General features: G+C 36.4%; 1 protein-coding gene across 3 annotated transcripts in view; it reads left to right on the top strand.

Annotated features, from left to right (window-relative positions):
- The first annotated feature begins 207 nt into the window (after window positions 1-207).
- Window positions 208-26,965, top strand: part of ralyl (RALY RNA binding protein-like) — a 182,305-nt gene continuing 155,547 nt past the window's right edge. Inside the window, exons 1-2 of one of the 3 annotated variants that reach the window (XM_015398974.1) lie at window positions 208-503; window positions 703-845. The gene's annotated coding sequence lies outside the window, so the exon portion shown is untranslated. The other 2 variants (XM_015398973.1, XM_015398972.1) reach the window with 2 other exon arrangements.

Below are 26,965 nucleotides of genomic sequence, written 5' to 3' on the forward strand. Positions count from 1 at the left end.
AGAGTGAAGCTATGTGCTGTTAAAACATGATGTTTCATTGTTTTTCATATCTTTAAATCCACTGATTAGATTCGTCTGAGATTCATGTCTTATGCACAAGCTCACGATGACAGTAAAGGGAAGAGGAAGAAAAAACCCCGCATGACTTGATCGTCCCGTGGCTCTGACACAGGAGAGAGCTGTGCATCTTCAAAATGCAGCAGAGATACATAAAACCGGTTCAGTTGTAACCGTGGCGCGATAAGCAGCGCAGCGCTCTTTCTTTTTCTCTTTTTTACACTACTTTTGCAGGAGCAGAGGCGTTATAGGAAAGCAGTCGGCATCATCAGCTGTTCGAGGCTGGACTCTCATTGCTGGAAGTCGGAGCTGAAGGAGTCACATGACAGAACTGGAGGCAGAGAGCTAGAGAGGGGAAAAAGGCACAGCATTCCGCCTCGCACCGCCATACTGTAGCCTCTTTTGAGCCATTTCACATTTTTATTGCAACATTTTACTCCCGCTCGGTGAGTACACTTTCCCAATGGCTATTTTTTTTCTGTTTTTCTAAACAAAATATTTTTTTTTTGTCTTCTAAATTTACCCCCCTTCTTTTTTTTTCTTTTTTTGTTGTTTTTCCTCCTTTTGCTGGTGTTTAAATTGAGCATTTGACGCGCTGGTTTGAAGCATTTTTTTTCTCTCCCCCTCAACAATCAATCCATCCAGGCTTCAAGTTTTCAGCATGCAGTGATTCAGATCGAGAGGGTAAAAAAAGAAAAGGAAAAAAAAAAGAAACGGGTGCGTTTATCTGTCTCTGAGAAAGCCTCTCACTTTGCTTGCAGTTTTGCAGAAATCCTGCGCATTTACTGGTGGGTTTTGGGAGATTTTTAGTATTTTTATTTTTTTATTTTTATTTTTTGGTTGTTTTGTGTGGAGGTTTGCTGTTGCTGTGGTTTTGGTTTGCATTTTAGCAGTATGGTTTGTGATTTTGATGAAACTCACCGGTGAAATCCCTCGCTTTAACTTTGTTGCTCTTTTCTTTATCTTTTACCAAAAACAAGGGAATCATTTTTAAAGCTCCCCTCTGACGTTTTAACGTGACACTTTTCTTGCAGCTGAGCTCACAGGTTTGTGCTTTTTGTTTCACCTTTTTTTTTTTCTCTATTTCCCTGTTGTACTCTTGCAGATGACAGTGTCCAATATTTTTGGATATTATTTTTTTCCCCTACTAGATTCTTGGGAGAGTTCTATTCGTTTTTGCTGTTTTCTATTTCAACGAAGATGAACAGACATTTTCCCTTTTGCAGGTACATAAAACATGTTTGAAATAAAGGATAAGGTAACATAATGATGCACCTGTGGCTGATGTGTTATTCTATTGTCTGTTAAAGCAAACGTTCTTTTTTAAATTTGCAAGATCACACTCAAGTGATTTAGATTTTCACTATTTTAATGGGTGCAAAACTGGCAGCTTATTTATACAATTTTTTTTTTCATCACCTTATAATCTTAAATTTAATTGCTGTTTACTGGGGTATGCAACAGACCTACTTAAAGCAGGGGTAGAAATTATGTATTGCTTTTTAAAAGAATGACAAATAGTTTCTCCAACCACATTTACTGCAATACTGCTAAATAAAATCCAGTGTAAAAATGGCTAAAGGAGGCACACAATTTGTAAATAGAGTCAAAGGTTTGCCTTTTGCCAAAAATGGTATATATCTACCACACTGCAAAAATGGAAATCTAAATGAGTCATTTTTGCTTAAATTACGTGCATTTTGTCTTGAATTGAAGAGGTAAATGAGATACTTTGCCAATGGAACAAGACAATTGACATTTAATATAAGAAAAAAAGAAATGTTTTGTCTTAGTTCAAGCGCATATTATCCAATTATCTTGTTTTAGGAGTAAAAATATAAATTCCATTGGCAATTCATCTTATTTATCTGCTAAAATTAAGGGTAATAACACTCAATTTAAGATTTTTTTTTACTTAATTCTAGATGTTTTTTGCAGTGCAGTTATGACCATATTTCATATTAAATGTTTCTGTCTACAAAAATGAGGTAAATCGTAGTTGAAATTGATAGAAACAGACTTTTAATCTATAAGGTTGTTCCATAAACTCTGAATCCCATGTAATTCAAGGCTGCACCTTGACAACAAGACAACAAGAAGCTGGTCACAAGGTTTTCACAATCTCAAAAGTCCACCGTACACTGAAATCTCAAAATCATACAGGACTTAAAAGTCATTTACACTTGATGGACTCTCCAGTGCAAGCTTTTCTTTCAGATAAGTCATTGCTGAGGTACCATAAAATACAAGTAGAATTTAAAGAGATAATAGCCAAGGAACTGCAAAAGGCTTGGGAAATAAGAAAATATGTAATTTGTTTTCCTCTTAAAATCTGCAGATGTTGTCCCTGTCACACTGAACATCCACAAACTGCCACTTGAAGCTCATGACCAGACTTTTTTTCTAAATCTTTTCCAAAGAAAATTGCCTTATTAGGCACCTGGTAATTGCATGGCTGTGTAGGTGTTCTCACAGGATTGCCTAATTCATCCCATCCCTCATCCCATTAGTTTTGACATGCTTCTTTGTCCCTCAGAAGAGAAAGTATTCCCACAGTATGATCCTGTAGTGGAGTTCATTCTTCCACTTGTTTAGTGGGACCCTTCATGGCTTTTAGGAAACTTCTAACAGTTTTTATTTTTTTTTATTTTTTTTTAAATCAAATTTAGTCTGATCAGTTTTCCTGTCATACAGTAGCTTAAGATTACCATCACTGCAGGATGACACCAGGGTTACAACTTCCTACCATAAAATTGTTGAAAAAGGATTAATGTTTTCACTCTTCACATGGGATTTCTGGTTTCCGTCATGATATGTTTAGTCCTGATCTTACCGTAGCGACTTTCTCTGCATATTTAGTTGTGATGTCTCTTGCATGTCTTGAGACTACATTTCCCATAAAATCCTAAAAAGTATAATGAAAATTGTGGTTACAACTTCATGAAACAGGGAACAGTTCGTGAGGTATTGGTATTTCTTCATTTCACCATGAGTAACAGATCTCAGAACAAATAGAAAGGCTGCACCTATCTTTGAAAAAGGTATTAAAGCTGTTTCTATGTATTTATTAGGAAGGTGCAGAAATAATCAATTACTCTTCAAATAAAGTGGAAGCATAAGTAGCAAGGGCAAATATCTATCCATTCTTAAGTGCCTGTCTTATTGCTGGACAGACTCAAATCGGCTTTTCTAGGCCTGCAGATATGTGAAATACTTCCAAATCTGATTTTGTAGAAAATTAATAGAAGCACAGGCAGGACTAAAAGAGGGGCTTACAGGAAATAAATCCCTCAACAGAAGGGTTGACTCGAGATTAACGGTATGCTGCGGAAAATGCAAAAAAATAAAATAAATATAGAGATTGTATAGTTGTGGTGAAGGAGGGATTTGTGGAGTGTGCAACTGAGCTAACATAGGACTTTTTCGGTTCATGATGAGTTCATTCCTGTTTGCCTTAAATTCATCTGTAAATGCCATGAAACATCACCAATTAACTCTCCGTATGTATCCAGCTTGACAGAACAGAAGAAAGGTTTCATCGCCATAATATGGGCCCATAAAACAAATGAGAGCGGACCATTAAGTCCGTGTATAGACCGTTAACTCTGGGAGTCATTAAACAGCTCACTGCAGTAGACCAGAAATAGGCTTTTCTTTGCTTTTTTTTTTTAACCCAATGGAATCGACTATTGATAAATACAGAATGCAGGACTCTGCGGCTAAACTTACATTTTTTATCAAGGCCAGCTAATTAGAGCGATTGAATTAAACATTGTCTCAAAGGCTGGAAGGCTGTTAGTGTGTATTGATTCTACTGCTGTCTGTTAAATCTATGCAGGTCATAAAGCAGGTGTAGATAAAAAGATGGGGTTGGTTTTAATGCCTTTTAATTTGTGAGGTAATTTGAGAAGCATTATGTATTACCAACCAAGGCTCACGTGTGTAGACTGACCAAGTTATTCAAAATCCCAGAAAAGAAAAAAATCTCAGTGACTCTAGTTGTGGTGGAAAACAGTTGTAGTTAAAGTTTCAGGCTGAGGTTTACAATCACTCCTCTGCACCAATTTAAATGTATTATGCATTTTCTTTAACCCACAGTTGTTGATTCATTCATACAGGCTCTAGGTGGCAAAAATATCATATCCTGATTTTTTTCATTTATAAAATCCTTATTTCTGTTTTATCATGAGCTTACTTGTATTTTTCAGAATAATTTGTAAGTCTTTGGTCAGTGTAGCCAAACTGTTTTTGCATGTAAAGAGTCCTAAAAAAACGGAGCAAAGAATCTTTCAAAACAGGTTTTAAATTGAATAGAAGCAGTTTTGCTTGATCGTAAACATTGCAGTATTGGAGAGGCATTTTTTTTGGCCAATCAGGTCATACCACAAGTCAACTACTTTATTCAGGCGGTTGAACCCCCCGTTTTCAATTGTCTTGAACGGAGCCGCATCTTTTAAGAGATCAAAATCAACAGCTTCTGTTGCATCTTTTGTTCTTTTCATACATAAGACTTTATCAAAGTCTGTGTTAATGACTGTTTGGGTCCAGCGACTGCCTCTGGCCGCGATAATCCCGGCTGTCCCCTGACTGTTTGGCTCTCATTGTAGTGATCTCAGAATATTGGACCCAGAATTCGAGGCGAGACAGGCAGAGGGAAAGTTCAAAGCGTTTATTAAACGCTAACAGGTGCGCAGGGCTGCTTGTCTACTGCGGGCGGATCTCTCAAGTGATAGGAGAATACAGGTCAGTGACTGGATGTGGAGCTGAATGCGACTTGGAGCTAGTCACTGACCTGATTCAATGTTCAGTCCGTTCGCGGAGAACTCAGCAGAATCCAGAAGGGAGGTTTGACTGCAGTTGTGGCGGCCACGCCCCCAGAGTTCCTAGAGAGCGAGCAGCAGACGCCGAGCAGCAACAGAGTCCAGAAGGGAAATCCAAGGCCGAAGTCAGGAGACAGTTCCAGGTTCAGAAACCAGGACCAGATGCGACAAACAGAGCAGACAGGGGGAAGGCAAAACTCGAGATCCACAGGACAGAAAACTGGTCATAATCAGGGAAGCGGACAGACTAAAGGAAGCTAGGAAACTTCTCACCAAAACACACGAATAACCTGGCGCTGATGGGAGGCAAACACACAACTTATATAGTAGAGGAACCAGGTGGAAATGATCGGCGATAATCAGCCGCAGAACCAATTAGACAGGGAGCAAGGAGCAAAGGAAAAAAACAAACCATCAGCGCCAAGATCATGACACTCATACCTTTCTGGGTGCTTTCTGTTCAAGTGATTTAAAAAGTTTGCTGTGTTGCCGTCCAATGTGCAAACCATCTCTGAGCTAACTTTGCAAATTACTTTTATTTGTGCCTTGGTATTTTGAAAAAAATCAAAACAAGTTTCATATAATGGAAGTCCTCCATCTGGTTTTCGGCCATGTCTCTCCATGCGGCTACCGCTACACACACAAAGAGTGAGGCAGGTAAGAAAGTGAGTCAGTACCGGTTATTCGTTATGATCGATAGGTCAGTTTGATTATGTAGTAAGTCAGGCGGTTTGGTGGATCACTATAAAACTGCAGCTTATAAAATGTGACTTACACAATCCATATGATCTCCTCACTTTGGCAGATCATTTAAAAGATCTAATCCTTCATGATCTAATATTGACATATTGTACACCCATACCTCAAGTAGATGCATACACACCGAGTAATATTTGTGTGTCAAGTTGCACATTGGACACATATTTTTGTGGTCATTATTGAGAATTATCACAGGAATTGAGAATTCTTTCCAGTTTAACTCATAACTTTTGAGGGGAAATTAATATTTAAGATTATGTTTCTAATTTATTATTTAATCACATTGTGGATTGCATCAGTACTGCTTTGAGTCTTATAGGCCCACAGCATGGTGCTCCTACCACATTTACACTCATCACCGTGCACTTAGGTTTGAGATCAACATATTGATTCATAAATACACAGTTCTTCACATGGCAGGCAAACAGCCCAACGTTTATCTAAGTAGAAAACCTTTCTAGCAAAAACTTTCTTGCTTATCCATGTTGCCAGCTGCAAATTTCAGTCAAGCTTAAAGAAATCAAGCTGGGCCTTCTGTCTTGGCCAGCCTCCTTTTAATTCATGTTTATATTGAATGTTTGCTGTTGCAAACAGAGTCAGATTCAATTTAAAAAAACTTATCAATGAGGATTTGAACTTTGTTGTAGCTCATGCTAAAGGTATTTCTTTAACAAGTTATTGAAAATACCAATGGTTGTGGATACATAGGGTCTCTAGCTTTTTATCTTACATTGGGTGTAGAGAACCCTCTGAATGGTGACACTGTCGTTGTATCAGAGTCCTCTGAAACATTACTGTCCGTAATGCTCTTTATTTCATGAAGAATCCTTTGTAAAATCATCTCCGATGGTCTAGAGAAGAACAAAGCCAGTTTTCTTTATTCCCTTATTCATTATTAGCCCCAATCATAGCCGACCTGCTCCTTTTTTCTGATGATTCTGCCCCATCAGATGATGGCAATCTAGAGATCACACAATCCTTAATATGCAGCATTCTTCTCTAAACACTAAAGTATGGCTAAGCAAGTCATTGCATTTTGATTTATACACAGTTTAATAAATCAGAACTGTCAAATAGAATAGGTGCTCAGTTTTGGTAATACTATGTTTAACAGGAGTAAGACAGTGACTGTCTCACTCCAGCCCATTTGGTGCCAGTGATATGCTTAAAGTGTGTTTGCCACCACACAGAAGGGAAGAGAGTGTTGCAGCTAGCAGCAGATCAATGCATGCAAGTAGAAGTAAGCAATTTTACACACAACAGTATCAGTAAAGTGCTGCAACAATGGGGGCCATGAAAAGCATGGATCCCTGGTGTGAAATATTGACATCCGTGTGGTTATAGAGGAGGCAAATCTTAAAAAAAAATCAGAAAATCACAATCTTGGTTTAGAAAGTTGTCAAAACGATTTAGCCCTACACTGAAGGACCTTAAAATGTACAGTCTGCTCTATCATCTAAACTGCTTCACAGTTTTATCTCTAGTCCAATCTTTTGTAAAGGTGATCGCTGAGGTGCTCATATTCCTCCACCACCTCCACTCCTTTTCCCATGATGGTAATAGTGTTTCTGTTTCTCTTGAAATCTCAATTCCTTTGTTTTACTGACATTCAGGATGGGATGATTTTGTCTACATCGCGCCACAAATCAGCTCACCATCACTCTGCACTCAGCTTCTTGTCACCTTTATTAAACGTCATGACTGCAGAGTCATCAGAACACCTGTGCAGATGAGAAGTCAGTTTTGTACTATAAAGGTGTTATCCATAGTAACAATAAATGGTAAGGCACTGCCCCCTGCGGTACTCCTTTACTGCTGACTACCTTGTTAATTAGCCTTTGTTAAAGGTATAGTGGAGGATGTTCTTTTTCCGGGTGGATCATCTTAAAAATAAGTGGTCGTCCTAATTGTCAATCATTCTGGTGATATGTTTATGTAAGGCCGTCCAACGAGCTCGTCCCCATTTTCACTTACTGGTGGTGAGTTTGACATAGTTAAAAACTTGCAAATCTTTTGGAAAGTAAGTTTGGTTGAGCGATGCAAAAAGCAACATTTAAACAGAGCATGCATGAGGAGAAATGGGCTTGTGAATGCTCTCGCACACGTTTAATTAGCGTTTCCTCTCAAGAGCAGGTACAGTGATGTGCAGTTGAGAGGGCTGGTCTTTTACAAAAATTCGCAAAAATCCTCCTCTATACCTTTAAGTAGTCTCTGAGTGAAGCTGGACAAAAATTAAAGTAACAATATCTATCACAACATCATTTTACTTCATAATAATTAGGTGACTTTTGAATTTCGATATACATTCAGTCTATTATTACAGAGTTTGTACCCAAGTGATGTTCAGGGAGCATCTGACTCAAGCAGAACAGAAAGAGCCATAACACACAAGCTACGTAATGAATGTGATGATAGATCGTAGACACAGAGCCTGTGGCTGTAGGCTGAGCTCCGCTATGCTAACTCCAACGCTGTAAACGTTTGCAACAAAATGAGTGCATTAAATAAGGTAAACAAACACCCCAGTCTTAGCTGACCTGCAGCCAGCAAAACCGTCCCTGATAATATCTCAGATTTTAGGGTCTGATGAATAAGAAAAAGGAATGTCGAATGTCAGATGTAGACAGTGTGGAAAGAGTAACTATCGTAAGCAACCACTTGTGGCGCAGCTTGATGAGCGCAGGCCTCAGTGGATACAAAGAGCTGAGCTTATCACTACGAACAGGAAGTTGTCTTATTTTTTAATGTGTGATTTAATTTATTTAGTTTTGACTGAATTGATCCCTGCTGTGATAAAGGTTATGTTCATTAGAGGAAACCTTAATAGTGTTCTTTCTTTTTTCTTTGCCCAGGTAAAATAATAATACTTAAAAAAATAGATTTTTTTGTTTCATTAAAGATGAAAAGTGTTAAATAATTTTTTAAGCTTTTATAAAGTAATAAAAAATATAATTCAAGACTAGATTAGAAAGGGAGCTGTTTGTTATGTGTGAGAGAGAAGAGAAGAAATCGTAGACTAAGGAAGGTTAAAAAAACAATTGTGAAGTGCTGCTATTAGTGTCATTGAGGGTTTATCAAAACTTAGATGTTTTAGAATTAATCGGAGACCTTTAGTGTGTATATTCAGAGGTAATTTTAAGTTGTTTTCCTATTTATTAAAGTGGCTTGTAAAGACAGTCTTTGGTGCCTTTGTCAAAGAAACTGTGAAAGTGGCAAGAACCCATTGACTGAGAAATAAGAGGTGGGAGAGATAATCACCAGCTTAAGTGTGCATGTTATTGTTGAGCCTAATGCAGATAAAATTTTGATTACTTTTTTCCAAAAATTTAGAAAATTCTATTATTAAGGATGTTATACTTGGCAATATAAGCTTCTACAGGTTCTGGATATTCTCAGCAGTTTTTCTGAGGTAAATTATTCAATATCAGAATTATACCCTTTTAATGGAAATTTAGAAATATATTGTGCTATGAAATCTAAGCTCTATTTCTTAAACAAAGGGCTGTCTTCTGGAGTTTCTAAAAACAATAGTAAGTTAGCCTGATTAACTACACTCAAACTCCAAAGCGTTAGGCCAACTCCTGATAGTTCCTTATTGCTTGTTCAGGTGAGCAACAGGAAACTCTCTAGGACATTCATAATGTGTGATGTTAGTTTTTTTTTGGTAATGAAACAATGGAATAGGTCTTCCACATCACTAGAACTGCCTCTTAGGTCAAGCTAAGATTGAATCGGTTTTGTAGAATCCCATAGAACTGCTCTTTATACGACTTCAGGACTTTTCACCTGGCTAGGCAAAGGAAACAAAGTGATCCTCTGATTTGGTTGAGAAAATACTGTACATGCCAAGCAGAACTCTGCATGGCAGCAGGAGAAGATAAAACCTTAGAGTTGAGTCAGGGAAGTTTTGAGCATGCATGCAAAATATAATAATTTTTTTCATAGTAAATCTTCAATTCTTGTTCTTTAAATGTCATTTTTTATATTAAAACAATAATAAAAAACATCAAATACATAGTTTAATGTTCCAGAAAAAGGCAATATTTGTCACAATTTCTTTTTGTGATTCCATTTATTAGGTACTAAATGTTGATTTTTTTTTTTTTTTTTTTGATGAAGTTGTTATTCCTGCGCCCGCACTGTTCTGTCACCTACATCAGTCCATCTGCCAGCTTTTAAAACCTTTAGCCACTGCATCAAAACAAACCGACGTGTCCTCACACTCCGAGCTGAGAGGCGTTTCCTGCTCAGCGCCACGATCTGGGCTCCTGCCAAGCATTATGATAGCTTCCATTACGTCCTGCAGTGTTGGTGTCTCGCGCCTCCAGGCAGGTTTGCTGTTATCTGGGCCAAACCAGAACTGCACAGGAGACTCAGAAAAAGAGAGGAGGATTGTGGAGCTCATGCGTGCCCATACCTATGCTGACATAAATATAATATAGCAAAGGGGTCTGCTGTATGCTACAAGCATGTGCTTTGTTCCCTGATGTGTAAGTATGACCACATGGCTTCTTGTCAGTGTGAATAGAGATTAAGATTTCAGGGTAATGCACTTGAACAAATGAAAGCATTGTTAATAAAGCAGAATACTTTGCATTCATAAGAGAAACAACAGCTACACAAAAAATGGTAATTTTTAAGTGTAAACTTACAACTTCTCTTACAGCTCCTCAAACTTTGCAGCCATAGCAAATAAACTGCTATATGCTTAATTTATTTTTACCTAACCACAAAGGTGTTCTGTAGGATTTAGGGCTGATGGATGAAGATTGATAATGCATCTGGTGAATCAATTCTGTGTAGATCTGGAAAATTATTTTGAATCATAATCAAAACACCATTCTGTTCAGTTTTGACTGTTTAATAGTAAGCCACCTAGGGTTGAAACAATTAATCATGATTAATCAATTATTGAAATAATTGTCAACTAATTTAGGAATCGATTCGTAAACAGCAGTATAGAGACTTTAAAACACAAATTTAGCTGATAGAGCAACCCACTTTTAGCAATAATTATATCAAGATTGTAAGAAATATATAAACATTTTGCATTTAAAATGGTTTGAGTTTCCCCTGGCTTAATTACAAAAAAAAGTCTTTTTGAAAGAATCTTTTGCTATCCGATTATAAATCTAAAAAATAATCGAGAGATTATTTGATTTGCAAACTAATCCTTAGTTGCAGCCCTAAAACCGCAAGATTTGTTTGATTTAAACTTCAATGGTATTTAACAAAAAAGATGATCATGCTGGGCACTCAGCATGTTTCTCAGGGCGTTTTGGATGCTATGCTAGCCCATAGCATCACGGATTCTCCGCCAAACGTAATAGATGTAATCTCAATCCTCTATTTGCTTTGTGTTTGTTTTAACGTGAGATGTTATGAATGCAGGTATCTATGTCTAGGAATATGTAAAACTGGGGTTTCATCTGAGTCTTTGCAGTTAAAGTTTGTTTATTTAAGTCTCTTTTTTGTATCATCTTTATCATTGGTTTTAACATCTGTGGAAAGAGTTGAAATGTTCTAAAGAGATAACAAAATACATAACTTAACATATCATTTAGGAATTTATTTTGTTCTTAATCAAAATAGCCTCAGGTTAAACTATTTACTGTATGAGAAGGAAAAAAAGGACCAAACTTAGCATTTTCAATTCTTAAACAGAACTTTTTTTCTTCACATTTTTTGTCAGAATACAGGACATATTTTATATATTTTTTAACAGTGTGTCAGGGGTCAATGCAATTGTTATATTACAACAGGTTAACCTCACTTCTGTTGTATCCAGATATTTTTTTTGCTGATGACAAGAAATAACATTATCTATACTCCGTTTGTGAAGGTTTCATGGTTTTCTTTGTTTTTTTTATGAAAGCACATACCTTGATGAGGATTTCAAAGCAGAACAGAGGCTGCAGGTTTTCAGTTAAATCAGTAATTTTTCATTTTGTGAGGAGGTTGTTAGTTATTGGTACCATCTTAAAAATCCTCCCTATATCTTTTTAATTAGCTTTAGCATCACAGCTAATACATACACAGTATGTTGACTGCCTGGGCAGTGAAAGCCCAACCCAACACTCAGATTGGATTCCAGAATTTACTTACATACATATTATCCTACTTAATATTGGGTTAAGACAGTCCTTTATAATTCAGATATGGCAAAATTTAATATTGATGATTTTTAACCAACACTAGGGCTGCAACTAACAATTATTTTAAAAATCGATGAATCGGCCGATTATTTTTTCGATTAATCGATGAATCTGTCAAAAAATATTTTTTATATTAACCTCGTTATTCCAAAATAAACATTTTAGACAGAACAAACAAGCACACAAGTACAGGTTGCTCATTAACTGTACTGGTGCAATATGAAAAATAAATGTTTGTGTTAAAACTACGCAAACTTACATGAGAAATGTAGCTGTACATCCACAAAATATAGGGTACTTTGTTTCATAAAGCACAAAAAAAGACATTTTTGTTTTTAAAAGCCCCTAAGGGGTTCAAACAATAGGTCCCCCCATTTCAACAAATGAGGTTTTTTTTTACTAGAAGAGTTCTGCCTTTTAAGACAGGAAAGTATAGCAGTTAAAGATGCTACTTGAGAAAATACTGAACCATAGAGATAAAAATAGCCCTGTGATTCAAATTATAAATTGTATTTGGAATAAAAAAAGAGTGAACTAGGGATGCTAAAAACACATCCTCCAAAGACAGATATTTACATGGGAATGTGGCATATAATTAATTGACATATTACTGATCTTGCTGGATTTTATTCTGCTTTACTTCCATAAATTGCAGGATCTTCTTTACTTTATCTTTGCCAGAAAATTTAAACTTTAAAAGCCTTGCCCTCATAATTTGCAAGTTAATTTATTTATAAAGAAAATATAAACGCTGCTTAAGCTAATTCAAATGAAATTAAAAGTAAAATAAGTAGCCAACCTTATCACTGTCTGTAACCTACTAACACGGTAAGGAAAGCATCAGATGAGCTACCTGAGAAACTAACGTTACGTTTTAAAACGAAACAAACATGGTACTCATCCTGCTGACCAGCTCTCTTCACTGCCATCGAAGGCTCCAACGTGTTTTCTTTTCAGGTGCTGCGTCATAACAGTGGTGCTTCTGTGCCATGTTAATTTGTTTTGACAAAAGTTGCATGTTACGACTTTTTTCACTTTACAAAGCGCAGGCTATTTTAATTATTGTGATCAATTTGCGCCCTCAATCCCGGCGCATGCGCGCTTCATTTGCAGTCTGGACGCTGAGGGTAAATATCCTGCGGCTCTGACTGCAGCGCTGAGAGGGACTTCTGCGGGAGAACGGGGTTGGGATGGGGGAAGCGCCCCACGGCAGAGTAGGAACAATACATGCTTTCACGTAAGAGTCTCCAAAAGCCGCCAGTGACACCGTAAAAAGTCGCCAGATTTGTCGCTTTTTTGAAAAATAGTCGCTGGAGGGGTCTGAAAAGTCGCTGAGTTGGCAACACTGCACCTGCGACGCTGACTCGCTCTGCCGTATTTTTTTTTCTTCCCCCGTTTCAGTCAAGTGGAAGTGATGACGGCGGCGGCGGATGACGCATTAATCGCGCGACACAACTAATCGATGATTAAATTCGTTGCCAACGCTTTTAAAAGTAGATTTCTATCGATTTTATCGATTCGTTGTTGCAGCCCTAACCAACACATACACAACGTATACATAAATATGTAAAAACATTTTATTGTATATCAGCAAGTTGCTCTGATTGTAGGTGGTTGCTTCTGATTAAAACAAAACAAAAGCTGAATCTTCATTTCCCCAACAAATTAAAACAAGTTTCTTTTTACTGAAACACAACTCATAGGGTTAAAAACATCTCATTGCTGTCCCTGAAGCTTATAAATAAAAAAAAAATCACTTTGTAGAAAATAAGACTCACAGAAGCAAATAAACATTTATCACAGCAGATAGATAATCTTGTCTCCTTGCATTACAGCGTCTAAGTGGCTTCTGAGATAAAGCTAATGAGGTGTAATTAAACCACATTATCAGTATAGAGGATATCAATAAGTAAAACTACTAAATAACACTAAGAATATCTGTTTTACAGTCTTTAGCATCAGGCTTTACATTTTCTGCAGAGGACATCATTGTGTATGATTTCATAAATGTATAATTACCTATATGGCCTGGGTTGATTTCCATTATCAATGTATGCTCAAGAAAAAATATTTAATGCAATTTAATTCCTGTGGCTTAAACCCCTCTTAGTCAGAGGCTACAGACAGTGGGGGTGGGGGGGTTTCCTTTGACTGAATCTAACCCCGAGTAACATTTGTCTTTCCCCTCCTGCTGCTACTAGCTGTCAGTCAGCTGGATGTGACTGCTGAATGAGCAGAAACCTGTTTTTTTTTTTTAAAGACAGCTTTTTTTGTTTTTTGGCAGTTATGGCTTGGCAACAAAAGGACAGCACTAATCTCTACTTATTTTGGGGCAGTTTTGAAGCAAATCTGAGCAAAAAGCTACATATTTGATTTTATTATTGGATTGTTTTTATATATGTCTTTTAAGAGGATTCACGTCGCTGTTACTTAGTTTTATTAGGTCACGTTACAGCCAAAATATTTACACAACTTATTTGAATTTTATGTGGTAGTGATAATCATAAAGATCAATGAAACTGTTTCATCGATACAAAATCTAAGATTTGGCAGACATATGCCTTCTGTATAGTCTCTTAGTGTATTTCTCTACCAGCTTGTAGAATGTAATGTTTGCCAAGTCTTCTGCAAAATATCTCACACTCAGAAGAAATGAACGTCTGCAAACATTGGTTGCAAACATCTTTCTACCTTAAATTCTTAATAGAATTCTGGATGTCTGGACTTTGACTAGTCCATTCTAATTAGCTGTGATCTGTATCTTCACAAATTCCTTTGTTCTAGATTTGATTTGCACTTTTACACCAAAATTATTAATCTCTGTGACATGTTTATCGTCTCCTCACCCCACAGGATGATGGCTAGACTTTCACAGTGTTAATACTTGTGCAAATGTGATACAGCAATTTAATACCCAACCTTAACAACTGTTGTAAATTGACCAATTTAAAGCATAAGGACAGAATTTTGCAACTCTTATGAAGAATGTACAGTATTACTTAACTGATACAATATACAGTATTTGAAAAAAATACATTGATTGAGCATATATGAACTAATATGGTTTAGGTCTAACAGTAAAACACTTGCTGCAAATTTGATCCAGTTAAAATCGGTATTGAGCACCTAACTGCCCTTGTCTGAGCTGTTAATTTGATAAGTAAGGGGATGTCACAACTCATATTCTGGGCAATTAAACCTGTATTGAAAGAACAGGATAACAATGAGTGTCTTCCTGTCTTTCAGTGCAGCCTTTCGACAAAGAGTGCAGAAATTAAATTAGAACATGCTGACATGCTGGGACCTGATAGTAATTCAACAATCATAAAAAAAAGATCATTTTGATTGTTTCATTACTAATTAACACGTAATGTGTCCACATGCTCAAAATAAAGGAGGTTGCTGAGAGATGTCAAAAGCATAGTTTTCCTATATAATTTTTGGACTTTAGTCTTCACAGAGGGCAAGAGGAATGTTGTAGATGTGGTGTGTGTATGTGTTTGGGTAAAAATCTTACTATAAAACAGCTTTAAAAGGATTCATTTGGCAGGAGTTACAATGGTTGCCCCAATGGAGAGTAGACTTAGTCATAAAGCACTTTACAAGGCACACAGTCTGTTCACATGATATTCTCTAATTCAATTTGATCCAAAATATTCATACATAAATGTATTATACCCTGTCAAAATTATTGCAATTCTAATATGAAACAGTCAAACGAAATGGACTGTGTTCTGGAAATAAGATGAAAATATAGTGTATGCTAAAATAAAGAAAATTAATAAATTAAAAAAAGGAAAGATTGAATCAGACCTTGATTTTGCTGCACTGCTTCATCCTCTGCAAGGTTGTATCAGCAAATAATTTGGACCAAACCTTTGTTTGAACCAGATAAAATCTGACTTATTTGTTAGCGAGAAAAAACAACACAAGAAACAGGACTGAGAGAGCAGAACTAGCCATGGGACAGAAAATAGCGAGATCATCATAGGCTAAAAAAGCACAGAGGCACTGGACCAGGACTACTTGTTAATTATAACACTTTGACTAAAAAGCAAAGTTTGAGATCAGCCTGTTTTCCAGTGTAGTCCTGTTTCTCTGACTGTGACTGGCTGGATATGCTCTCTTCATCCTGTGACATGGGAGTTGGCTCGGAGCTCGTCTGCCTGGCTGTGTGTTTCCTGGACCTTCGGTCACCTACTTTTTTCGGAAAGGTGCACCAGTGTGTCTGCGGAAGGGGCAGGGACATATATGCGTTAACTGTGACAGACTTGCAGACGACCCGGTTTCTGAGTAGAAATCAGCCTTTACTGTGAGGTAATCAAGGAAAGAGGCTCATGACAAAATATTTTGGTCAGAATACAAGAGTTTTGTTGCTTACTTACTGTTTAAATCTTTGAAAATACAACAGGTTTTCTCTGATGATACAATTTGAGAAGGGGTTCCAGATTTAACAACACAACAGCATCTGTTGTTGTGAAGACATGAAAGAGTTAGTGTTTTTTTTAGGGAACGCCCTGACACACAATCAAAATCAGTTAAAAATGGGAAAGGATCGATGACAATTGAGGATCCTGCATCACAAGAAGTGCCTTCTTGTGATGCTGACTTGTCTGAATTTAAAGATGATTCTTAAACTAAATTAGCATTATTTTTACCATTATTTAAGAAACACGTGTTATTGGATACTGTTGAATTCAAATGGCAGGGAATTACAATTTTCACTCATGCACTTTTACCTTGTTTATAAAAGATGTAATTAAAATGTTATTGTGCAGATGTGTTAGCAGAAATAAAATTAAATATAGTTTTTAATGAATCCTTGTGTCAGCAAACAAAGAGAGTGGATATTATGTTGTAGACAGCATTGACGCAGTCCTTGACTTAGTCCTCGAATGAGCAAAACTATAAAAAAATTGCTGTTCCAGGTGCACTTTCCAAGATAAAGTGGGACACAGAAGAAAACATTACGGAAATTAAAACAAAAAATATATATAGAATGAAGAAAAATTATACATTTGTACTTCAACAGCCTGAGCTTTAGCTTCATAACTACAGGGAAACTATAGGAAAACCTAAAAGGTAAAAAATGTAAGCCTAAAAACTTTATTGAAAATAAGGCTTAGGCTTAAACTTAAAAAGTATGGATCATTTACAGGAGCCATATAAGTGAAGGATCTCTCCTGATTCTAATTTTAGAACCTGTAAAAACATAAGCAAGCCTGCAGTGTGATAATAAAGTATTTTAATAGGAAAGCGTGGACTGAGCCATTACAGAAGTCATTTAGAGTAATGAAAGGGTTTTTAAATTCCGTTTGAGATGTAATTGAGCAAATGGAAAGGTAGAAATTGAGGTATAATCAGGTTCATTCTGTCCAAATTAAAAGAAGCATTACTTAATTATGTTTTGTTGATGAGCCTGAGAAGAAAGTTGAGTTTATCCTGTTGTTAGCCCAGTGCTGATCAGTCTCATAGCTAGTTCTCTGCATCTATGTTGAATACTGAGTTAACACATCCAGGATTGACCTATTAATTGAATTAGAGGCAGCAGCAGCATCACTTGGGATCCAAACATGAAAATTAGTTTTTAAATTAGGTATAGATTTGGAGCCACTGTCCCTGATACATATTGTTTCCCAATGACTTGCTTGGTACCAGAACAAACTCTTGCCCCAACTCCTTGTAATTAAACTGCAGCGTTAGAGAATGATGATCTGCCTGCGTGTAAATCTTGCTCCATCATTCTTCTTGGCATATTAATGCGTGTTGCTCACATCCGTCTGCCAGATATGATCATTAAAGTTTAACCTGCAGGCAAGCGGGCGACCTTGCTAAAGATGATTCCTTTTTTTTTTGCTTGTCTTTTGTGAAAATATTGTCTAGTCTTGGATCATGTACACCTAGAAAAATGGAAACATGTTTACATATTAAAGGAGAGATACCTTTTTTTTTTTCTGGCATACTTTTCAAAAAGTGTATACAGATAATTGAATGATTGATTTGGAGATTTTGTTAAACCCAAGACATGACTCCTAGTTGCAAATCTCTAACAATCATATTCAAGTTTTTAGAACCCCTTACGATTCTGTGTCCAGTAATGAAGAAGCACTAAACGGCACTCTATATCCAATTATCCTTCTCTGGTTTATGTAGCCCTTTGTTTGACAAATTTACATTTCTGCTAATGTTTATTTCTTTATAAAAAAAACGAAACATCATAATAAGATTTGCCACAATCATTAATACTTATTTTTTCTACTGCTTTTCTGATATTTTTGTCTTAAGTTGTTCATTATTAGTATCACATGCAGAGATAGTGTTAAACCACCTTTTAAGTCTTCTGATAACGATTAGCATTGTTAACATGGCTAGAATATCTAAAAGATCAGTTTCTGCCTGTGTTATGGGAAAGTAAAGCAATACTTTATATTCTGTCTTAATTGGGCTTCAAAGACTGCTGAAATCCATTTTATGTGATGAATTAAAAGCATATATTGACGTGTAAAACATACTTTTTTAATACCTTACATTTCTCTGACTCCATTTTTTTAATAGCTCACTGAAACTGAAAGTAGTTAAATGGAAACTATCCTTAGCGCAGCAACAACTTTCACATCAATGTGAAACGTCTGTGTGTGTCTTTAATAATGGTGTGTTCACTAAAAGAAAAAATAAAAGAAGAAGAGTAACCCTTCTGGGGTCCCTTTTTTGATAGCATTCTCTCCCTCTTTTTTTATTGACATCACCACTTAAGAAATACACATAAATAAGTTATTATTCCACAACAAAAACAATATATATATAGTGGCATTAAAATGTTATTTTATGTGAAAGGGTAGAGTCTATTTACTGTTTAGATGAACAAAGAGAAAGGCAAACCATCCCTAATTATTTCATTGTTGTCATGCAAAAGTAAATAATATAGTGGTAATTTCAAGTGGACAGGAGCATGAGTCTAATAAGTGTAGGAACAATAGCTAATTGGTTGGGTCATTTTTGTCTGCAAGTGTGGAAGCAATTGGGCATTTCTCATGGCAATTATTTTAGCTGACTGCTGGTGTTTGCAGAGACTGTTAGAGGACCGGCTTAACAGTGGAGGCACAGTGTATCTCTACAGCTTCATACCTGCTTTACGGCACATATGGTCTGTCTAAATGGCTGTGTGATGTTATTAGCCAGAAAAAAAGTAGGAGAGGAGTGGCATGAACCCCTCCAGATGCTGTAGAGAGCCACCGAAGCAGATAATGTCCTGCCTGGATTACCACAAGGATTGTCTTTACAGTGAGTGTCCTCCCCCTCTGGGCCCAATCCAGCCAGTTCTGCAGGGATCAGCTGTTCTTTCCATCCTGCTGCTGGCCTCAGCTGTCCCTCACCTGCTCCTGAACTGGTTGCAGATGTATCTTTACAGTGACACACTTCCAAATTATTGTCAGCCAGATTTAGTTTATGGCTTGAGTGTGGGCTGCATCAGTTTGCTCTCTAGGCCAGCCTCATCTCAGAATGTTACAGTGTTGCTCAGAGCATCCAAAATGAGACTCAGCATGATGACAAAGTGTGATTCAAAGAGACAAACCTCTGAACTGTGTTCAATGGGTTGATGAATGGATGGATAGATGGATAGATGACTGAACCCGTTTGTAGACTTTCTCTGAATCTTATTAGAACAAAGAAAAGCTATATTTCAAGAAAAAGGAACAGAAAACAGCACTAGACTGGCTGAACAATGACTTTGGGGCACAAAATGGCCACAAAGAGATGCAAACTGTCTGTTAAGAAATTTAATGTTTGCAAAGGGACCAAAATCAGTGCAACGATCACAACATAACGGCTTTAATAAAATACTAACCAGCTTTAAGGAACTCAAAAATACACAAGAGACAAAACAACCCCACAGAAGCACAAAATGGCCACAAAGAGACTGAAAATGACTGTAGAGACACCAAATGACAGGGAAATACAAACCAACTGCATGGACCAGCAAACAGCTACAAACAGATTAAGTAAAACACTAAATAATAAAAAAGCATGAAAGTAACCTCAAAGAAGGATAAAATGCTTTCCAGAGACAAGATCGTTTGGAAAAAAATACAAATTAAAGAATTAAAAGATGTGAAACCAAGCTATCCAGGGGCTGTTTGGAGGTTCAGCTCTGCTGATTTGCTTTGTCTGGACACCGTGCTCTTTTGTCGCTTCAGTGAAGAAACCGCTTTGGACTTAAATTTCAATTAGTCTTTCAGCATTTGTGGGAGTGCATCAGACACTGAGCTAAACCTTACACACAGACTCCAAATTGAATGGGGCGTGATGGTAATTTTGTTGCAGTGCTTTTAAAAGGATGTGCTCCAGTGACTCAGGTGTATTTACATTAAACACTTCCCCCAGAGCTTAGTTCAGTCCAAGAAATGAAAGTGAAGCTGTTCAGATCATAATTTATACAGCTGCAATTGAAAGCCAATTTTGATTTTTAATTAGTATCAAGGTGATTTATTACAACAAAGGTATGTCCTTTAATAAGCTGGAGATATTTCATCCTTTTTTTATTTCCATTGATGCAGGATCCAGGATTTTTACCTTATATTTCCAGATATTCAACATTTCTGCCCACTCAGTTAACTTAATTTTATGAATAGGGAAAAAAGTGCTTTTAGTTGAACTAAAATAAAGCTTCTTTCTCAATAGAATAAAGAAATAATACATATTTGTCTAATCCGGTTTTAGAATGTTGTTTATAGAAAAGTTGTCTGGGAATGGGTTATAAATCTACCTTCCTGACAGGGTAAATAAGTCATTCAATTGTAAGAGTCCATTTAGTGTAGATGTTTTGCAAATAAGAAAATAGACCAAAATACATAACTTAAAAATATAATGTGACTACAAACCTGTAAAGTTGAACGAGAAAAAAAAAAAAAAACTGTAGTATGGTCCCATAGGGTGGCTCTTTTTCTTAAATGTGGGGATTAGGGCTGGGTGAAAAAATCGATTTAATCGATTTAGAATCGATTCCTTTACATTTTTTGCAAAATCGATGTCTAGGAAATGAGATTGATTCTTTTTATAGTGACGCACATGATGTTCACATTCAAATGAGCCGGAAAGATGCTCCCAAGATTACTTCAAGCCAGACAGCTGCAAATATAGCAAATAGGTTGACTGAAGATATAAACAAATACTGTAAGGGCTGACCAGCAAACACCCTGTAGTTGTTACAGACAACGCTGCACACATGGTTAATGCATTGGAGATAATGCAGCTCATGCATGTCTGCTGTGTCCCCGCTGTGTCACGTCTGCTTGCTCGAGTGAGGCTTCACTTTTTCACTTTCACAAACAAGTTTGCACTTTTGAGACAGTTTTGTTCACATCTCAAGTTTAAACTGTCCGATTTACAAGTTTGCACTTTGTGTTTAATATGACGGAAAAAAACTAAAATACATGAGTATTTTGAAACACAGTGGAACCACTTTCATTATTGTAAAAACAGATTGAATCGAAATAATCGATTTAGAACTGTATGAATCAAAATCGAATCGATTTAGGACTTTGGCGAAAATACCCAGCCCTAGTGGGGATGGGTGTTCATAATAGATCATCATTTTCTATCTTATGATTTAAAGTGTGTATAAATTACCAGAACTAACTTGCAGAGGTTTTAGCAGGCTTTTGCTTTCACAGCATTAGATGTACCATTGGACACATCATCAACAGGTTGAAAATTAAGCCACAAGAGGGACATTGCTTGGCAAAAATGTGTGATGGATGCTGATGGTGAGTTTCAACCATGCAATATTAAAATAAACGTTAATAACCTCATATTTTCCTCCTATGAATTAACAAATGATAATATTGCGCATGCTCTCCTCGAGCCTTAAGGAACTCAGAGTGCAGTTCCTCCCACCTGCACGAGGAACCACGGAGGCTGTGGGCTTTAGGCAGGCGGTGTGGATGGGAATGGGGCAGAGCAGGGTGGTTACAAAGGATGTGGGATTTTGGGGTAAGGGTGGTCAAGTCATGAGCTAAATATGAAATACTGTGAATAGTGGATGGCGTTGAAGGCTTAAGGAAATAAACCACATTTACAAGTCAGCTAAGTCACCCATTCCAGGTGACTTGCTAACTCACCTGGAATGGGTGACTTGCATTTTTTATTTCAAACATATGGACCACAAATCTCTAAGACCAAATCGCTTTGCATAAGTAATGAGTGGGATTGTTGGTTCTGTTCTGTGAAAAATATATAGATGAATGTAAACCTACATCGCCCTACTGACTATTAATTGTTTATGTTTTTGCAACCCTAGAACTTAAAATGCGTGACATATACAGTAAGTGATTTTTTTCTCAAACTTTTATGAGAAGAAATGTAAGATATTTTACAACCAGTGTTGGGCAATATCCCAAATAGATATTTCAGGCAGATTCAAACTTCAACGTAGAATAAAGACAGGAATTTCCACATCGAAGCATCTTGACTCTCATACTCACAAGGAGCATGACCTCAATTTTCAGCCACTGCCACTGTAAGAGAAGCACAGGTGCACTCGAGGAGAGATGGCTATGCTAGCTAGCTAGCTATTGAGTTTGTGTAACCCTGAGGGCAGAAACATGTTCACAGAGCAAATCTTTTTATGTTCCCCTCAACAAACGGATCACTCAGGAAAGCAAGGGGACTGGTGGTGGTGGAAATATATTCCTCTGCATGTTCAAAGTTGGATTTCTGCTGACAGCAAACCTTTACTAGAATACAGCAAATGATTATGCATAGAACTAATCAGCACAAGGAATTTACCTTTAATTTTTTCTAGCTTTGTTTCTATTTAAAATATGATTGAGAACTATTTACTTTCTTTTTTTTAGTTCTATTTTGCACTAAACAAAAATGAGCTTTATTATTTCTCATTTACAGATTGAAGTCAGGTACAGTATAAAATTTTTAAGTTTCATGATCACTCGAAGTTTCATCTGAGAAATCTGCATATTAAAGACTTTTACCCCCAGACAATAGTTGAAAAACAATTGCTGTTGCCTATTTTTCCCAGTGCGCTCCAAAGAAGGAATCCACTTCAAAAACATTAAAAGCTTATTGAGACCTCGCTGAGAATCACTTTCAAGCTCATGTGGGGCTAGTGTTCACATCAGAAGGAATCCAAGAGTATATTGTGGTCCCTCTGCTTTGTTGCTGGCAGCCTTTTTATTTTCATTTGGATTTAAGCTCTTGGATGGGGAAAGTGATTACAGCTTACAGTAAATAAAACCTAGAATCAGGTTCTGTTCATATGTTAGTATCAGATGAAAAGCCTTGTCATAGGTGCATTCTAATTGGGACCTTCTCAAAAATAGTTTTTGTTGCACTTTGCTGAATTAGTTGGCTCTTTAAATCATTTTAAACTTCTATGAAGAGCCAATGGAGGTTCCTGAGCTGCAGGTTGTAGACCCTTATTTTAAAATCTGCAGATAATGTTTGTTTACCTTTGTCCAAAAACCCTCCAAATACAGCCAACCTGGAAACACCCTTAAGATGCTTACACTCCTTAAACAGACTCCTTGATTCAAAGGTTGTACTCTGAGCTCCATTTAGTAGATCACCCTCTTTCTTAAACTGAGGATAAATGCGTCTTTTTCATTTTTTCCACTCTTGCATCTGTGATGTTTTTCTGCGTTATGATTTGGTTTTCTTCACCATAGATGAGCATCTAAATGTAGAAGTAGATAGCTGTGTAATTAATATTTGTTATTTTCCTTCTAACCATAACATACTGAAACAGTATCTGTTGTACTGCAGACAAGGAATCAGTCTATCTCTCACTCCTACATTTCAGGCAGGAAAAATGACCTCTGACACAAGGGAAGCATTTCAACTTTTTTAGATTGTTGTTTTGATTTGGAATAGTTCTCAAGCTATAAGAATCTGTGTGTTGCTCACTGACAGTTTTCACTGCTACTCTCCAAATCTCCAACTCTTTCCCATCTGGAACCCTTCAAGCAGATTGTGCACCTTTTTAGCATTGTTTCAAATTATGCAAAGCATGGAATCAGGTTAAAAAGATTCAGTTTCCCTGAACTTTGTATCCAGATATTTAATATTTTGCTTCTTCAAAATAGAAGCAGCAAAATCTGACTTTTTATGTCAAATATCTAAGAAATCATACACATCGTTTCAAACACACACACTAAAGAGACATTTTCTGCGAGTTCTAACCACAGAGAAAATCAACATCTGCCAGTCTGTGACAAGTCAGCAGATGACAGTTAATGTATTTGACTGGAATAGATGTGAAAGTCTGGAGCTGCAGAAGCTCAGCAGCTCTGCATTACAGGTATAGTCACGGTTTCTCGCACGACGCACAGCAAACATCTGCACAGGTTTCATCGGTTATCTCTCTCTTTGCGTAAGACACCTGTCAGTGACATCATCAGGGAGAGCACACGTGATTATGTAATCAAGCAGACACATTACATATGTAAATGTCATTAATTGCAGACATGGGTTTTGAATACTCATTCAAATTAGCCACATCGTTTAGAAAAGGATCTCCTGCCAGCATTAAAATCATTGAACTAATTAGGTCAGTCAGTGCAGGTTGAAACAATCTGAAAAGCAATTTCAGTTCCAATTAATTTTAAACTGAGAGAATGGGAGCAATACAGGATCCACTTGCGTGAAGGGATAGGGAGGACAAAACAACCCAGTCACACACAAAAAGACAACAATTACTGGAATTCATAAACCAGGGCTGTTGTATTTGTCAACAGCTACTGACTCATAGTGAGTCTTCACAGATCTGACAGTAATCATTCTGGGAGAAAATAAACCATTTCCTAACCAGCTGGAAAATAATAATACCATTAAAACAAAAACATCTGATAAGGTTCATTCAGCGGTCACAGTTTGATTATTGGCATCAGATAAGATTAAATCATGTGTTCATTTCTGAAGAGACATTAATTAAAAACAACAGCTTTAAATGCACACTTGCTGGCCTGTCACTGTTCTCTTCTGTATCTTGCAATATATGATGGTTTACTGAGAAAACTCACTTCATGGGTAAATATAGGGATGAAGAAGATTTTATGAAAAGGTTTTCCTTTCATATTTAAAACCTTTGCTTCTTTTTATGCCTCTGGTCTGGACAGAAACTATCAATTGAGATAAATGCATAGAAATTTAATTTAAGTCATGTTTGGTTGATTAGAGTTAACATGCTGAAAATGTAAAAAGAAAAAAAAAACAACGTGGCGCTTATTTGCAGCATGTGGCATTTATCTTTGATTCAATGAATAGTCAACACGTTAAAGGATCAGAATAATATCTGGGAGTTGAATTTTATTGTGGTCAGATAATCAACATCCAGACTAATCAGAATGTAGGTCATACCTTCAGATTTACTTTCATTTTTAAATGCATAAACTAATTTATTTAGATTTTTTCATATTGTACCTATTTCGAACTTGTCATCCCAAGGAACCTAACAATATAATTCATATCAGTTAAACTATAGATACAGTCCAATTATGCTCCACTGTAGGTTTGTTTCCATTAACCATCAAATTGCAGAAATTGTAATTATGAACATCCATCTATCCATTTTGCTCCACATTATCCAGGACCCGGTCACAGAGGCAACAGTTTAAGCAGAGATGCCCAGAGTTCCCGATCCACACACACCTCCTCCAGCTGCTCTGGAGGGACCCCGGAGTCAGTCCCTGATTATGAACACAATCTTGCTAATTAGAAACACTGCAATATTGATAAAGCTTTTTTTTTTTTTTTTTTTTTTTTTTTTTTTTATAAAAGGTTTTTATGCTTTGATGAGGTGTTATTTTAGGTCATATCAAAATTCCTATATTAAGCAACACTGCAATGGAAACACATTTTTTCGCATTACATGAGTAACATGATCTGCAACTGGACCTTAGTGCCTTGTAAAAAGACAAAGAAGACCAGTAGTATTTTGAGGATGACAGCTGCCACCTGAGCCGTTGCTGAAAAATGGGTATATCTCATGTATTTACATCTAGTTATCTTGTGAAAAAAATATTCACACGCAACCTCTTATTGTTTTTGAAATTTTATAGAAATACCATTCTTGCAAAGTGTTGCATTTTTGAAAGTAGACACATACCAACGATTTTTTGCACCTATATTTGTAATGGAAAGTTAGCTATGTTGAATTAAGTCTGACAGACTGAATCTCTGCAACTAAGCTTTTGTAGATCCGTCGATCAAATTGTTTGTGCAACTTTTTCAAAAGCAGAGTAAGGCTTTATGGAAACGTTATATTGGCGTCTTGCCATCTTAGGACACTAAAGTGAATGGGTAAAATTTAGTACTTATAGTATTAGTACTAATAATTATCTAATAGATAGCAGCAATCTCCAAAGCACAGATTTACTTTACGTCTTGACTACTTGACTTCTTTTATTAATAATCAATGGTGTTTGCAATTACTTGAATAAAGAATTAGTTTCTTGTTTCAGTTCCACCTTGTTTTGTTCATATCATTATTTTTTCACTGCAACTTAGTTCATTTTATTTGTTATGTAAAGATATTTATGGGGACAAATTGGTCTAATTTATCCTCGCCTATGAGCAAACAAAGCCCTTATTAGGTCATTCAGTTGTGTTTGAAATACATGACAGATAAGTACCATGACTCTAGATTTTAATGTTTTGTGGTTTATAAAAAATACAAAACCAAAAGAATTTCATACAAATGTCTGAGGTTATTCCCTTAAACCAAACAATGGCAACAGCCCTACATTCTTCACTAGGTATAGGTAGAACATGGGGGCAGATAGGTTACAATTTACCCAAGATTTACACCATTAATTAATGAATCTATAAAAAATTGGCTGTAGTTGTAACATTCTTGGTAAATTTGATAAAAAGGATCAGGAATTCGTTCTATGAATGGATCCACAGCAATTCAATTCTGGTTCTTTTCAGACATGTAGATCAGCAATAGGGCTGAAAAAATCAGATTAATTGTGATTAATGGACTATTGAAATAATTGTCAACTAACTTATTAAAAAAATTAATCATTAAGTATAGAGACTTTAAAACATTAAAAAAATTAATCATTAAGTATAGAGACTTTAAAACATAACAGAAAAAAACGCATTGTATAGACTGTATATATATATATATATATATATATATATATATATATATATATA

The sequence above is a fragment of the Cyprinodon variegatus genome, unplaced genomic scaffold (assembly GCF_000732505.1).
Source record: "Cyprinodon variegatus isolate N-32 unplaced genomic scaffold, C_variegatus-1.0 Scaffold976, whole genome shotgun sequence".
NCBI classification, from domain to species: Eukaryota; Metazoa; Chordata; class Actinopteri; order Cyprinodontiformes; family Cyprinodontidae; genus Cyprinodon; species Cyprinodon variegatus.